Genomic DNA, 15743 nt, shown 5'->3' with positions numbered 1-15743 from the left:
CTTGAGGCTGTCTGGTCTTAGATTTGTTCCCATGTAGAATCAAATCCAACTGACATTTTGGTGCAGTATCAAGATGGGGCACTGAACCTCAAAGCATGCTGTCCTTCAAGTGGAGAGTTCAAGCCAGCTGTGTTGTCTGCAATTAGAATGTGGACGTTAACGCTCTGTGGTCTCTTTTCTATAAGATCGAGGTTCATGGAAGAACAGAGACAGAGATACAGAGACACAGAGACTCAGAGATACAGAGACACAGCGAGACACCGATACAGAGATACAGAGACACAGCGATACAGAGACACAGAGACACAGAGACTCAGCGAGACAGAGAGACAGAGACACAGCGATACAGAGAGACGGCGAGAGATGGCGATACAGCGATACAGAGACACAGAGACTCAGCGAGACAGAGATAGAGAGATAGATAGAGAGAGAGACAGAGACAGAGACAGAGACAGACATAGATAAAGACAGCGATACAGAGAGACACAGCGAGATAGAGATACAGCGAGACAGAGAGACACAGCAAGATAGAGATACAGCGAGACAGAGACACAGAGACTCAGCGATACAGAGATACAGAGACACAGCGATACAGAGATACGGCGAGACACAAAGACACAGAGACTCAGCGAGACAGAGATACAGAGATACAGAGATACAGAGATACAGAGATACAGAGATACAGAGACACAGCGATACAGAGATACGGCGAGACACAAAGACACAGAGACTCAGCGAGACAGAGATACAGAGATACAGAGATACAGAGATACAGAGATACAGAGATACAGAGATACAGAGATACAGAGATACAGAGATACAGAGATACAGAGATACAGAGATACAGAGATACAGAGATACAGAGATACAGAGATACAGAGATACAGAGATACAGAGAGAGAGAGATACAGAGATACAGAGATACAGAGATACAGAGAGAGATACAGAGATACAGAGATACAGAGATACAGAGATACAGAGATACAGAGATATAGAGATATAGAGATATAGAGATATAGAGATATAGAGATATAGAGATATAGAGATATAGAGATATAGAGATATAGAGATATAGAGATATAGAGATATAGAGATATAGAGATATAGAGATATAGAGATATAGAGATATAGAGATATAGAGATATAGAGATATAGAGATATAGAGATATAGAGATATAGAGATATAGAGATACAGCGACACAGCGACAGACAGAGATAAAGACAGCGATACAGAGAGACACAGATACAGACAGAGATAGAGAGACAGCGATTCAGCGATACAGAGATTCAGCGAGACAGAGATACAGCGAGATACAGAGAGACAGCGGGACAGCGATACGGAGATACGGCAAGACGGAGAGACGGCGAGACAGCGATACAGAGATACAGCGAGACAGCGAGTCAGCGATACAGAGACTCAGCGAGACAGAGATACAGAGATACAGAGATACAGAGACACAGAGAGACAGCGAGACAGCGAGACAGAGATACAGCGAGACAGAGATACAGCGAGACAGAGATACAGCGAGACAGAGATACAGCGAGACAGAGATACAGCGAGACAGAGATACAGCGAGACAGAGATACAGCGAGACAGAGATACAACGAGACAGAGATACAGCGAGACAGACAGACAGACAGAGACACAGAGACACAGAGAGACAGCAAGACAGCGATACAGAGATACAGAGAGACACGGCGAGACGGCGATGCAGAGATACAGCGAGACAGAGACGCAGAGACACAGAGAGACAGAGACACAGAGATACAGCGAGACAGAGACAAAGAGATACAGCGAGACAGCGAGACAGAGATAGAGATACAGAGATGCAGAGATACTATACAGAGACTCAGCGAGACAGAGATATAGAGATACAGAGATGCAGTGACACAGAGACACAGAGACTCAGCGATACAGAGAGACAGAGACAGAGATACAGAGATACAGCGAGACGGAGAGACAGCGAGACAGCGAGAGAGTGATACAGAGATACAGCGATACAGAGATACAGCGATACAGCGAGACAGAGATACAGCGAGACGGAGAGACAGCGAGAGAGCGATACAGAGACTCAGCGAGACAGAGATAGCGCGAGACAGAGATAGCGCGAGACAGAGATACAGCGAGACAGAGATACAGCGAGACAGAGATACAGCGAGACAGAGATACAGCGAGACAGAGATACAGCGAGACAGAGATACAGCGAGACAGAGATACAGCGAGACAGAGATACAGCGAGACAGAGGTACAGCGAGACAGAGGTACAGCGAGACAGAGGTACAGCGAGACAGAGGTACAGCGAGACAGACAGCGAGACAAAGGTACAGAGATACAGCGAGACAGAGGTACAGAGATACAGCGAGACAGAGATACAGCGAGACAGAGACACACAGCGAGACAGAGACACACAGCGAGACAGAGACACACAGCGAGACAGAGACACACAGCGAGACAGAGACACACAGCGAGACAGAGACACACAGCGAGACAGAGACACACAGCGAGACAGAGACACACAGCGAGACAGAGACACACAGCGAGACAGAGACACACAGCGAGACAGAGACACACAGCGAGACAGAGACACACAGCGAGACAGAGACACACAGCGAGACAGAGACACACAGCGAGACAGAGACACACAGCGAGACAGAGACACACAGCGAGACAGAGACACACAGCGAGACAGAGACACACAGCGAGACAGAGACACACAGCGAGACAGAGACACACAGCGAGACAGAGACACACAGCGAGACAGAGACACACAGCGAGACAGAGACACACAGCGAGACAGAGACACACAGCGAGACACAGATACACAGATACAGAGATACAGCGAGACAGCGAGACTCAGAGACACAGAGACACAGAGATACAGAGAGGCAGAGATACAGAGATGCAGAGATTCAGAGATTCAGAGACTCAAAGAGACACAGACAGACAGACAGACAGACATATAGCGAGACAGCAAGCCAGAGATACAGCGAGACAGCGAGACAGAGATACATCGAGACAGAGATACAGAGATACAGAGACACAGAGATACAGAGACACAGAGACGCAGAGATACAGAGACACAGAGATACAGAGAGACAGCGACACAGAGATACAGAGATACAGAGACTGAGAGACAGCGAGACAGCGACACACAGAGACTCGGAGACTCAGAGAGACAGAGATACAGCGATACAGAGACACAGAGACTCAGCGACACAGAGAGACAGACAGACAGAGAGACAGAGATACAGAGATAGAGATACAGCGAGACAGAGACACAGACATACACAGGGAGATACATTGAGACAGCCAGACACAGAGACTCAGAGACACAGACAGACATCGATACAGAGATACAGTGACACAGAGACACAGAGATACAGAGAGACAGAGATACAGACAGAGAGACAGACATACAGAGATACAGCGAGACAGAGAGACAGCGATACAGGGAGACTTCGAGACAGCGATACAGAGATGCAGCGATACAGCGAGACAGAGACACAGAGAGACAGAGACACAGAGATACAGACAGAGATACAGAGGTACCGAGATACCGAGATACAGCGAGACTCATCGAGACAGAGACACAGAACACAGAGACACAGAGAGACAGAGATACAGCGAGAGACAGACATACAGAGATACAGAGACTCAGCGAGACAGAGATACAGCGACACGGCGATACAGAGATACAGAGAGACAGCTAGACAGAGAGACAGACAGACAGAGATACAGCGATACAGCGATACAGAGATACAGCGATACAGAGATACAGCGATACAGAGACTCAGCAACACAGAGAGACATACATACAGACATAGAAACAGAGATACAGCGATACAGGGAGACAGCGAGGCAGAGATACAAAGACACAGCCAGACACAGAGATACAGACAGAAATACAGCGAGACACAGCGAGATTCAGAGATTCAGAGACTCAGCGAGACAGAGATACAGAGATAGAGAGATACAGCGATACAGCGATACAGCGATACAGCGATACAGCGAGACAGAGATACAGAGAGACAGAGATGCAGAGACACAGAGAGACAGCGAGACACAGATACAGACAGACAGACAGACATATAGCGAGACAGCAAGCCAGAGATACAGAGAGACAGCGAGACAGAGATACACAGCGAAACACAGATACAGAGATAAAGAGACACAGAGACACAGAGATACAGAGACAGCGAGACACAGCGACACAGAGAGACAGAGACACAGAGATACAGAGATACAGATATACAGCGAGACAGCAATACAGAGATACTGAGACACAGCGAGACACAGCAAGACACAGAGATTCAGAGACACAGAGACAGAGATACAGAGAGACACAGCGAGACACAGCGAGACAGAGATACGGAGACACGGCGAGACGGCGATACAGAGATACAGAGACTCAGAGACGCAGAGAGACAGCGAGACAGATACAGAGATACAGAGATACAGAGAGACAGCGAGACAGAGATACAGCGAGACAGAGACACAGAGACACAGAGATACAGAGATACACAGCGAGACACAGATACAGAGACTCAGAGATACAGAGATAGACATACATACAAAGAGACAGAGATGCAGAGATACAGAGAGACAGAGATACAGAGACACAGAGACACAGAGATACACAGCGAGACAGAGATACAGAGATACACAGTGAGACACAGTGAGACACAACGAGACACAGATACAGAGATAGAGATACAGCGAGACACAGAGACTCAGAGATACAGAGACACAGCGATACAGAGACACAGAGACACAGAGACTCAGCAACATAGAGAGACAGAGAGACAGAGAGAAAGAGAGACAGAGATACAGAGATACAGAGAAACAGAGATACAGCGAGACTCTGAGACTCAGAGACTCAGAGATACAGAGAGACAGAGAAACAGAGAAACAGAGAAATAGAGATACAGAGAGACAGAGAGACAGAGACACAGCGAGACAGCGATACAGAGACTCAGAGACTCAGCGACAAAGAGAGACAGAGAGACAGACATAGAGACAGAGATATAGCGAGACAGGGAGACAGTGATACAGCAATACAGGGAGACAGCGAGCAGAGGTACAGAGATACAGACAGAGATACAGCGAGACAGAGATACAGCGAGACAGAGAGAGACAGCGAGACACAGCGAGACAGAGATACAGAGACTCAGCGAGACAGAGATACAGAGACACAGAGACACAGAGACTCAGCGATACAGAGAGACAGAGACAGAGATACAGCGAGACGGAGAGACAGCGAGAGAGCGATACAGAGACTCAGCGAGACAGAGAGACAGAGACACAGAGAGACAGAGACAGCGAGACACAGCGACACAGAGATACAGAGATACAGAGATACAGATACAGCGAGACAGCAATACAGAGATACTGAGACACAGCGAGACACAGCAAGACACAGAGATTCAGAGACACAGAGACACAGATACAGCGAGAGACAGAGACACACAGACAGAGAGAGAGAGAGAGAGAGAGAGAGAGAGAGAGAGAGAGAGAGAGAGAGAGAGAGAGAGAGGGATACACGGAGAGACACAGATAGAGACAGACAGAGACAGGGATACACGGAGAGACACAGAGACACAGAGATTTTTTTAGATCCTCGTGGAGGATCTCTAAGTCTTACTCACGTTGTTGTTCTTCATCTTCTTCTTCTGGACTCTTTTGTTTCACAGCCTGCAGTTTTCTTTGAAACTTCCTGAAATTTGTCATATATGTGTAAAAATACCCTGCGCAGACAGGAACCATCTCCAATTTTGAAAATTCCTCCGAGAAAAAAAAAGTTATGACGTCAAAATATCTCCGCTAATGGAAATCTAAAAAATTATCTCCGAATCTTGGTAAGCTGTTTGAATTTTGTTTGCGGGAATCAAGCCGGGCATTCGCACAGATAATTTATTGCAAACCTGATACATCACAATGACGTCATATTCGTTTTTATGACGTCATCATTAAGAGGACGAGGATCTTAGCTTATTCGCGCTTGTTGGGTTAGTAAGGGTTTTTGGGGGTAATAGAGATCGTCGGCAAGGGGATGAGATGAGATGAGATGAGATGAGATGAGATGAGATGGTGGTGTGCTGCCTGCTTGAAGCCTTGGAGGGAAGCATGTGATAGCACAGCCTTTGCAAGATAGTTCCACAAACAGGATAGGTGAGGAACAAAAAATTGGATTGCAGTCAGCCTTTTGAGAGTTTATTCAAGAGGGGTTTACTGGAAGAACACATCCATCCTGGAGTTGTTGGTGGAGACAGCAGAGGGAACAAATCAGAGGAGAGGTGTAAAAACCAAACAAACAGAAAGGCCACTTACCAGCCTGTGATGCGATAGCAACAGGCCTTGTGTTTCGACCTCATTGCAGCTTTCAATAATGTTGAGAGCTTTAGAATGCACAGAGTCAAGGATAGATAGATGTGAAACTGGAGTTCCAGCCAAGAGGGGGGAAAAAACTCCGTTAAGCCTTTATAATTTTGGATATATTTACAGGAGTTAATTATTGCGAGTTTATTTAGAAAAGGGCTTATTCATTTTTTTTTTGACAATCCACGTGTGTAATGTGTTAATTAACATTTGCCCGTCGCAGAGAGCAGTCTTCCATTGAGCTATGGAAAAAAAACTTCATCAACTTGGAGAGTTTCTGATTATTTTCAATGGAAGATTTGGAAAGATGGTGGATGCCCAATGTGGTTGAGGCCACCATTTTTGTAGCTGCACTCAGCAGATGTAGCTGTAGCAGACAAACTCAGTAGGCTTTGGATCAGTTTAAGGCTTCAGGCAGTGGAATCCAGTGTAGCTCATATGCCCATCATCATTCGTGATCCAGCCACAACTGGGTGGAGAACAAAGCACAGGCTGGGGGAGCAGTGCCTAATTCCAGATAAGACCACCAGTCGACCATGACAGTCTATATTTTTGACATGCAGCTCTGAATCAGCATGAGTTGGTGGAATTCTTCATTCAGAATGATACTTCAAAGTTTTGTCTTTCTGACCTTTTCCACATCAGTGAAGGTGCTTGTTCTGTCCCTCATTTAAGAATAACGATCCTCTCAATTACACAGGTGCATTGTTCTGGAATACCAGCTATGGAACACTGCAGGCTCAGCAGTACATTAGTGAGTCATGGCAGGAAGTCCCAGATAACTCAAGCCATTCTCTTGCAATATCGGGTAAATCCTGACACTGCTTGACATCCACTAAGAGCATGGAATATCAGAAGGGTGCATTATTTCTCTGTTCCCAAAACAGACAGCGAGTTCATCAATTGCTAAATTAGTGGAAACTTTTCCCTGTTCCAAAGGCTATGCACAGCTTATTTTGAGCTGGGGTCACCTGGGCTACCATCACTGCAAGCTCCACAACATCAGTGTTGAAAGTATGGACAGGTAGCTTGTGAAGGCAAATATGACAGAGCATGTGCTGCATGCAGCAGGATATGGTTGTCTGCCTCTTCATGGTTGCTTGAGACAAGGGAAGGGGAATATTTTGTGTGATGTGATGTTATATTATCATGTCATGTCAGGGATTATCATATCATGTGGTGTATCACAGAGTACCTGCTCATAATCAGTGACTATCATATCTTTTCCCTGCTCATGAAATGACAGCGATTACCTTTGAGAGTAAGATGCAGAAGAACATGGCAGAATAACATATGACCAAGCAGTTGCTTATTCAACCTGGACGACAAATCCAACTGAGAATAAATGGCAGGCCACTCAATAACGCTCACATCCTGTGTGTGTCCACACTAAAGACAAGCCATAAACATCACCTTATTAATCTCGCAGGGTGCAGTCTCCCACCAAAATCCTGGTGGTGCCATGTCAAGTGTCTCTCATACATGCTCACCCTTCATCCCCTCGCTCACCTCAAATAGCCTCATCGTAGACACTGATCGAGACAATGCAAAATCTCTCAACTCGGTGTGTGCTTCCAAATTTTGTATGTCCAATCCACACCTTTTCTCAGTCTCAGTCCACACCTTTTCCCCTCAGTACTCACTGCCTTACTGGACTCAGTGTCTTTCTAAGCTGAAGGGGTGGGTAAAGTAATCAAGCATCTATCCTGCATTGGCAAAGGATGCAGATGGCATCAATGCCAATGTTCTCAAATCCTGCTCTGCTGCTCTTGCTTCTCCTCTGTCTGCTCTCTTTAGCCTGTCCTTCACACTTGGCTGCCTACTGTATGTCTGCCAGAGAGCCAACATCACTCCGTTTCAAAATAATGTGGCAGAAAGGGATTCTTTCAACAACAGACCAGAAAGCTTACTTCCAAGTGTAAGCAAAGTCGTGGACTTGATCATTGTTACTTGTTACTTGTGCCTTGGGGCAGTGCCTTGGTCCCAGTCTTGTTCTTCATACACAAAAAAGATCTCTCAGAGGCTCTGGAAAACCCTCTCTTCCTACTTTCAGCTGTCTACATTATGCAGTGGTGTACACAATCCCATGAACAGGCAGGAAGCAGCTGCATCACTTTGCTGGCCTCCAAAGCAAGCTGAAGACTTGGCAGCATGGATAGATGAGCAGAGAAAAGGGGAGCAGGGACTGGGTTAGCATGGACGGTGTGCTTTCAATCTGAGTTGGCCCTCACTGCTGCTGTGATCACATTTCTGTAAATACAGTTCAGCAATGCGGAGTCGTTCATTTTGTTTCGGTGTGCTTAATAGTTGGTTGAGCGTATGGAGTTTGTGATGACTCTGTGATTTGGGAGTGTGACGTGGGATCTGTTTTTGAACCAGAAGCAGGGACAGTGAAGGAAGTGTTGAAGGAAGTCAAAGTAAAGGACAAAAAGGACACGACAAATAATTTTGTGAACGCAAAGAGGGCATAGGTTGGAGAAAAGAAGAGACATTACAGAATGCATTGGTAATACAAAGGAGAAGAGGAAGAACAGCATGATGTTGTGAGGATGTGATATGGGTTAAAGGGAGTAATGCAGTATAGTTATTTCATGGTTAAATGTGCAGCATAGGAGTATGGTATTTGTGCACAAAAATTGCAAGATGATGAAGTATGTCTCAACAGATTTTCAGTGGACCCTTCAATCCTCAATTATCTGTGTTAAATCTTCCTTCAATCCTTCAATTATTTTCAGGTCAGGTCAGGTCAGATGAGATCTGTGACTTGCTTCAGGTGCCATGTAAACTTGTACTAACCTGTTCCATGGTGGGGTTGTCAGCGACTAAACCATCTCCCCACCAAGTTTCTTGGTGAGGAGGGTGTATGATATCGACAACCAGCAGGATGAAGAAGAAAACGTGTCAAAGGATGGAGGAGCTCCTTGTGAGCCAACGACCATCCATATGTAGTGCCCAACTGTGTCTGCGGACATCCTCCTGCAGTTGCGTTACTTTTTTATTAAGAGGTTGGTGGCAGGATTTGCACTCCGGCCACCGTAAAACCCTTCATTCCGCAAAACACAAAAACGCAAAAAAATCTCAAAACCCACTCCGTGGGAGTACCTCCTGTGCAGCTTCCCTTCGCAGGGCAGCTCACCGGATGATGGGATTGGGCAAAGCTTTCAAGACCCAAATCTTTGATGATGGGAGGGGAACCATGGGGTAACATTCCCGGGTCAGATTGTGGGAGAGTGTGTCGGGGTGGTGCTGAGGTGTCGTCCACCAGACGGCGGTCTCCTTGGGTTAACCGGAGATGATCCCTTGGGGTGGGTGTCTGGAATGTCCTATCCCTAAGAGAGGACAATCACCTGTCTCTGTTATCATCTGAGCTGAACCGTTTGGACATTGGTATTGCAGAACTCTCTGAGGTTCGGAGACCAGATAGTGGTGCGATCATGGCAGGTGGCTACTATTTGGTCTCGTCGCTCTCATGGTGACCATGCCCAAGGAGTTGCTGTAGCTGTGTCTAACAAGCTGACTCCAATGATAATTGAGGTAACACCGGTCAACGAGCATATTATGAGACTAAGGATTTGTCACTCCATGGGTATAATTTCCCTGGTCTCTGTTTATGCTCCGACTGAGGCGAGTGATCTCACCTTGAAGGACGCATTATATGCCATGCTCAAGTCTGTGGTTGATCAGTGCCCCAGACGAGATACACTTCTAGTCTTGGGGATTTCAGTCCATTAACTGGAACTGAAAGGGATGGTTATGAGATGTGTGTTGGTCCCCATGGGTCTGGAACTGTGAACCAGAATAGCACTAAGTTCCTTGACTTTGTGAGAAGTCATGGACTTAGGGTGACTGGTTAATGGTTTCGGCGCCCACAGTGCTCATCGCTGGACTTGGTATTTCAACGTTGGTGGTGTGGCAAAGGAGATTGACCATGTCCTCGTTGATGGTCTCGAAGATAATCCAGAACTGCAGGGTCAACCAGAGTGCTCAGTTCCTCAATACCGACCACAGGCTTGTTGAAGCAACTTTGAAGTTGCAGCTTAAATCTGGGAGAATAGCACTATCCCAGCCTTGGTTGGATGTTGACAAGTTCAAGGATGAGAGGGTAGCTGAGGAGTTTGCAAACAGCCTGAGTGGGGATTTGAGGGGTCTGGGTGCTTCAGGGAATCCTGAAGAGTTGTGGAGTGCCTTCAAAACCACCGTCTTTGATGTTGCCGGTTGATGTCTTGGAACGCAGCAAAGGGCAAAGAAAAATTTTGTCTCAAGTCAAACTGGATACCATTGACCAGAGTCGCAAGGCCAGGCTGAATGGCTAAGCTGAGCTGTTCAGGGAGCTGACACACAAAACTGCACATGTGCTCAGGGTGGACAAGGAGACCTATGTGTGAGGAATCTGTGAGGGGGTAGTGCATCACCTGTGTTCACGTGATTCACGTTCTGCTTTCAGGGGAATTTGTGCATTGCTTTCCTCCAAGCCCGTCCCTCGGTGTGCTGCAGTTAGAGCGGAGGGTGGTAGGCTCTTGACAGAGGAGTCCGAAGTGAAGGCCCGCTGGGCCGGTTACTTTGAGAGGCTGCACCATAGTAGGGCAGATAACAGCAATTTTTGAGAGGAATCGTGCAAATGATGATACAAGCATCAAATTTGGCACATTTGTTCTCCAGGGGATTCTAATCAAATCTGCCTGATTGGCCATTTGAAAATCCAAATTTTGAAAAATAAAATAAAAAATAAAAACTTCGAAAAAGTCAAGATCACAAATCAATGTTGGATGCTGGCTGAGATTGGTGGATATTTCAGAAACATCATCAAAGACGTTCCAAGTCTGCCATGCAGTTTTCTTCCCTTTACCGTGGAAGGCAGACATGACGTCACATCCAGTGAATGCATGGAAGTATGGGATCCCTCTACCTTTCTCAGGCCCTATTGCAGAAACTACCTCATGGACTGGAATCCATCGCGCCTTGGCTCCTTGGCCAAAGGCAATCCACATGTTCTCAAGACCTAGTTCCTGTAAGGATGGCAATACAGATATTGCTATGACTAGTACGTCCGTGTCATTAGCCTTAATGATAATGGACCTGCTACCATCCGTCGTTGCATCCCTGGCGTGTACAAATATTCGAGTGTCAGCTTCTTCATGACAACATGGAGACACAGCATCCAGTGACTTCCTTGTGTTGCTCATGGCATCTTCTCCTTTTGTGACAATGACTGTGCTTGTCCTCTGTGCTTCACACATCTTTTCCGCAAGGAAGTGAAACAGCTGTCTTGTTGCTGTCATCTCAAAGAAAGCTTCTCCAGTTACTTGGGGTCTTACTGGTTCCTGTCACTCTTCTTCCGATTCATTGCCCCCTTTTCGTCCTTGCCTCGGACTTCAGACTTGACTTCTTGTACACATCAAACACTACGTCCGCCCTCTCGTACCTGGCACCATAGGATTCCACCTTTGGGATGATGTCTTCTTTAGCATAGTCATCAAATATCTTTGAAGTGTGTGGAGGTAGGACATTGATAAGTGCTGAGCCATCAATGATGACTGCATCTCCCCTTGGTTCTCTTTCTGGGATGTTCACTTGCACTTCAAGAATTTCAGCCAGCTGTGACTTCAAATTTTTTTGAAGTTTTTTTTTTTCTTTCAAATTTTTCAAAATTTGGATTTTCAAATGGCCAATCGGGCAAATTTGATCAGAAAGCCCTGCAGAACAGAAATGCCAAATTTGATGCTTGTATCATAATTTGCACGATTTTCTACTATCTACTACACTACCAGGCTGATCCACCAGCTGTCGAGTTGGATGTCTGTGGTGTTACAATCCCAATTGCTGACCCTCCAATCAACTGTGATCCACTGTCGTTTGTAGAAACACAGGCTGCAGTCAACCGGTTGAAATGGGGTAAAGCTCCTGGGATCTGTGGCATCCATGCTGAACTTCTCATGGCTGGTGGAAATGCTGTACTCGTTAAGTTACATGCAGTTCTGTGCTCTGTCTGGAACACAGGCATCATCCCAACTGACTAGAAGAGGGCCCTTGTTTTCCCTCTCTGGAAAGGGGAGGGTGATCACCAGGACTGCAACAACTACCGAGGGGTGACGCTGCTCTCAGTGCCAGGAAAGGTCTTTGCTCGGACTATTCTTGATTGGGTTTGCCACCATCTGCTTGAGCACCAGCACCCAGAACAGTCACACGTTACAACAGAGGTCAATGATTGACCATATCCTTACTCTTCGGGTCCTCACCAAATGCAGGCGATAGTTTCGGTATGGGCTGCTTGCAGTGTATGTTGATCTGTGCAAAGCGTTTGATTCAGTGAACTGGGATTCCCTCTGGAGGATTCTTGGTCCTCGTGGGGTGCCACCAAAACTGATCAATCTGATGTCTTAAATATACTCTGGTAGAGAGTGCTGTTAGATGTGATGAAACAATCTCTGATTTCCAGTTGTTACTGGAGTTTGTCAGGGGTGTGCACTGGCCCCCACACTTTTCAGCGCTTGTATGGACTGGATTCTGGGGAGGATGTCAGAGAGATTAAGCAGCGGTGCATCGTTTGGGAATGTCAAGATGTATGACCTTGATTTTGCAGATGATGCAGTCATCTTTGCGGAGACTCAAGGTATCCTTTTGGGGGCCCTCGAGGTGCTGAAAGAGGAGTCTGAGCTGCTGGGATTACAGGTTTCCTGGGTCAAAACTAAGATCCAGGCTTTCAATGACATCTTGGATGCTGTTATCCTGTCTGTTCCTGTTTGTGGTGAGGACGTTGAGGTCACAGAGAGATTCACTTTCCTTGGCAGTGATATTCATGTATCTGCTGTCTGTGAACCAGATGTCAATCGACGTCTGGGTCAGGCCTGGGGAGTCATGGATTCACTGGATCATGGGCTGTGGTGCTCTCAGTACCTGTGCAGGATGACCAAAGTCCAGGTTTCCAGGTCCTTGGTGCTTCCAGACTTGCTCTATGGAACTTAATTCCTTTGGTACCAGGTCTCCTTGGAGAATCCTTGGCTATCGCTGGTCGGATTTTGTGTCCAACCACCGATTGCGGAGAGAGTCTCAAATGATATTTGTTACCTGCATAATCAGTGAGTATCAGATGTGCTGTATGGACACGTGGTTTGGTTTCCTGACGCTGATCCTGCTCACCAGATTCTCTCAGCGAGGGAACCTCATGAGTGGAGGAGACCAACAGGCCGACCACGTGCCTCGTAGTTGTAGCAGGTTGATCAGCATCTCAATGAGATGGGAATGGGCCAGGCATTTGCCTGGGGGATGGCCAGACGGAGTTCTGGCAAAAGTGGACGCAGCGACGTGCTGCTCTGGTGCATGCTCCGATACCTGACCTGACCTGAATGGGGTGGTTATCAAGATCGTAGAGGATGACAAAAGGGCTTTAGATCAGCAGATGATAAAAGCACTTATGTTCACAATGCCCGTATATGTCGACTGCTGGATGGACTGAGCTTGCAGAGAGGGCTACCGAGACGCACCTCGCCAAACAAGCTGCATTCCTGGTTCCTTCCTGATCGACATGCAGAACGAGCAGTTGCATCCTGTCGGGACTGGAACCAAACTGCCTCCAGACACTTTGTCAGGCTCTACCTCTGGGGTTGTTGATCATCTTTGTTTGTGAATTACCCCAGTGTATCATGTTTGTCGAGTGGATGGATAAGGTGAATGGCTGAGCCGAACCTCCAGCCGAATGGACATTTATTTACTCTGATTGCTTCAATTAACTTATGTCGGCTGGTTCGCTGTTCATCATTTGGTTATTATCCCCAGCATGGTTAAAAAGCACATTCATGGGAAATTGGTGTCATTCCCTCAAAGGAGATGATATAAAACTACTGCCGGATCACGCAAGCCACCATTCGGGCTTCGATCCCATTTCGACAAGCGATGCGGACAGCGCGTCAAATTCTCATTAGAGCTATCTGTACGCCGAAAACCAAAGTGAAGATCAATTCGGCTTTGCCGGCAGATGGCGTATGGTCTCTTTCGACGATCTGTCGCCAAATTGGCGATCGTGCGGGTGGAAGATTTGACCTCGAGTCTATTCGGCAGTCTATCGTAACATTGGTTCATCAGGATTGGGATTGGGACACTGGTCTGAATCTGGAAACTGTAACAATATTAATTTTCAGTTTCGCTTTGCTAGTTAAAGAGAGACATGCAGAACTGTTGAGTGTTAGTAAGGGTGTTGAGAGAGTAGCATTCGGATGTAAAATAAAGGAACAGAACAGTGGAAGTCAAGTAAAGAAAGGAGGGAGATCATAGAGTGGTTTTTTTAAGGATGAGAACAACGAAGAACAGAAAAATTAATGTTTACATAAAACAATGAAAATACAACCACCGACGAGTACAAGCAATGAAAGGAGAAGACAATTACGGACGGTATCATTGTCTTTGGAGGTAAATGACTTGCAGATCATGCGTTCTCCGAAGGGGAACTGGAAATGGAAGTGCAATCAATGTCTGATTCTTGCAGCAACATACTTCATCCAGACTTTGATGATGAATCTGGAATCCAATATACAGCCATGAAAATAGTTCCAAATCACCCTCCATTGAGTTCACCTGTTTTCTTTTGCTTCAGGCTTTGGTTGTGGAAAAACTAAACAAGTTTAGTTTGTTGCAAGTGATAACATCACCAATTAGCTTGGCTCTATGAGATGTTCTTTCTTGAAGGTAATCGAAGCAGTCTTGTCCAGTTTTTGTACATTTTGAACAATCTCGACTGCAGAAGGGTCTACAATCTTCTTATTATGAAGGGCGAGCAAGCACTTGCTCTCCTCATAAAAAGAGTTTCCAAACTCCTCTACCATGATTATGATTGAGTGCATCACTAACTGATCTTTTACACATGATATTTAGACATCCTTTGATTAATTGTGATGAAAAGCATGCATTTGTTTGTATTTGTGCTGTTGTGCATTAATAAATTCCACAATCAACTCAGACCATATCTGGCCCAGTGACCATCCGCTGCTGAAAGGCACTTGGATTACTTGTCGCCCAAAACTCCCTCTTTCTCTCTTGACAGACATTATTTTGTTTGTGAATTCTAACAGCTTCATCCATGTGAATGTCATGGAACACAAGCTTGGTCATATGCACTCAGTGGCAATAAATTAATTGTTGTGCAATTTTTGGATGCTTATTTGCCACTGGGAACCAACCAGTGGGCATAATTTGTATGGTCCACAGTGAAAAGCCGTGGAGCAAACTATCAGCGCATCCAGATATGTGGCAAGACACATCCTCTTGCAATGAATGCATGTAGACAAGAATGAAGAGTTGAACTGCCACCAGAGTTGCCCAAATAGTGAAACTGAGGGGAACTGTGCTATTTCTTCATACCAATCACCGAAGATCA

General features: G+C 46.1%; 2 protein-coding genes and 1 pseudogene across 7 annotated transcripts in view; 1 reads left to right on the top strand and 2 right to left on the bottom strand.

Moving 5' to 3' along the window:
* LOC147021942 (phospholipid-transporting ATPase ABCA3-like) overlaps positions 1 to 15743 on the bottom strand; it is a 197600-nt gene that overhangs the window by 11438 nt on the left and 170419 nt on the right. The window lies entirely within an intron of this gene.
* The window catches only part of LOC147021943 (uncharacterized), a 250567-nt gene that overhangs the window by 118053 nt on the left and 116771 nt on the right, over positions 1 to 15743 (top strand). The window lies entirely within an intron of this gene.
* LOC147021945 (uncharacterized) lies at positions 155 to 7900 on the bottom strand (annotated as a pseudogene).

This window comes from Eptatretus burgeri, chromosome 8 (assembly GCF_056783735.1).
Source record: "Eptatretus burgeri isolate ZD-2024b chromosome 8, Ebu_testis_v1, whole genome shotgun sequence".
NCBI classification, from domain to species: Eukaryota; Metazoa; Chordata; class Myxini; order Myxiniformes; family Myxinidae; genus Eptatretus; species Eptatretus burgeri.
This window is presented reverse-complemented; position numbering and strand designations above follow the sequence as displayed.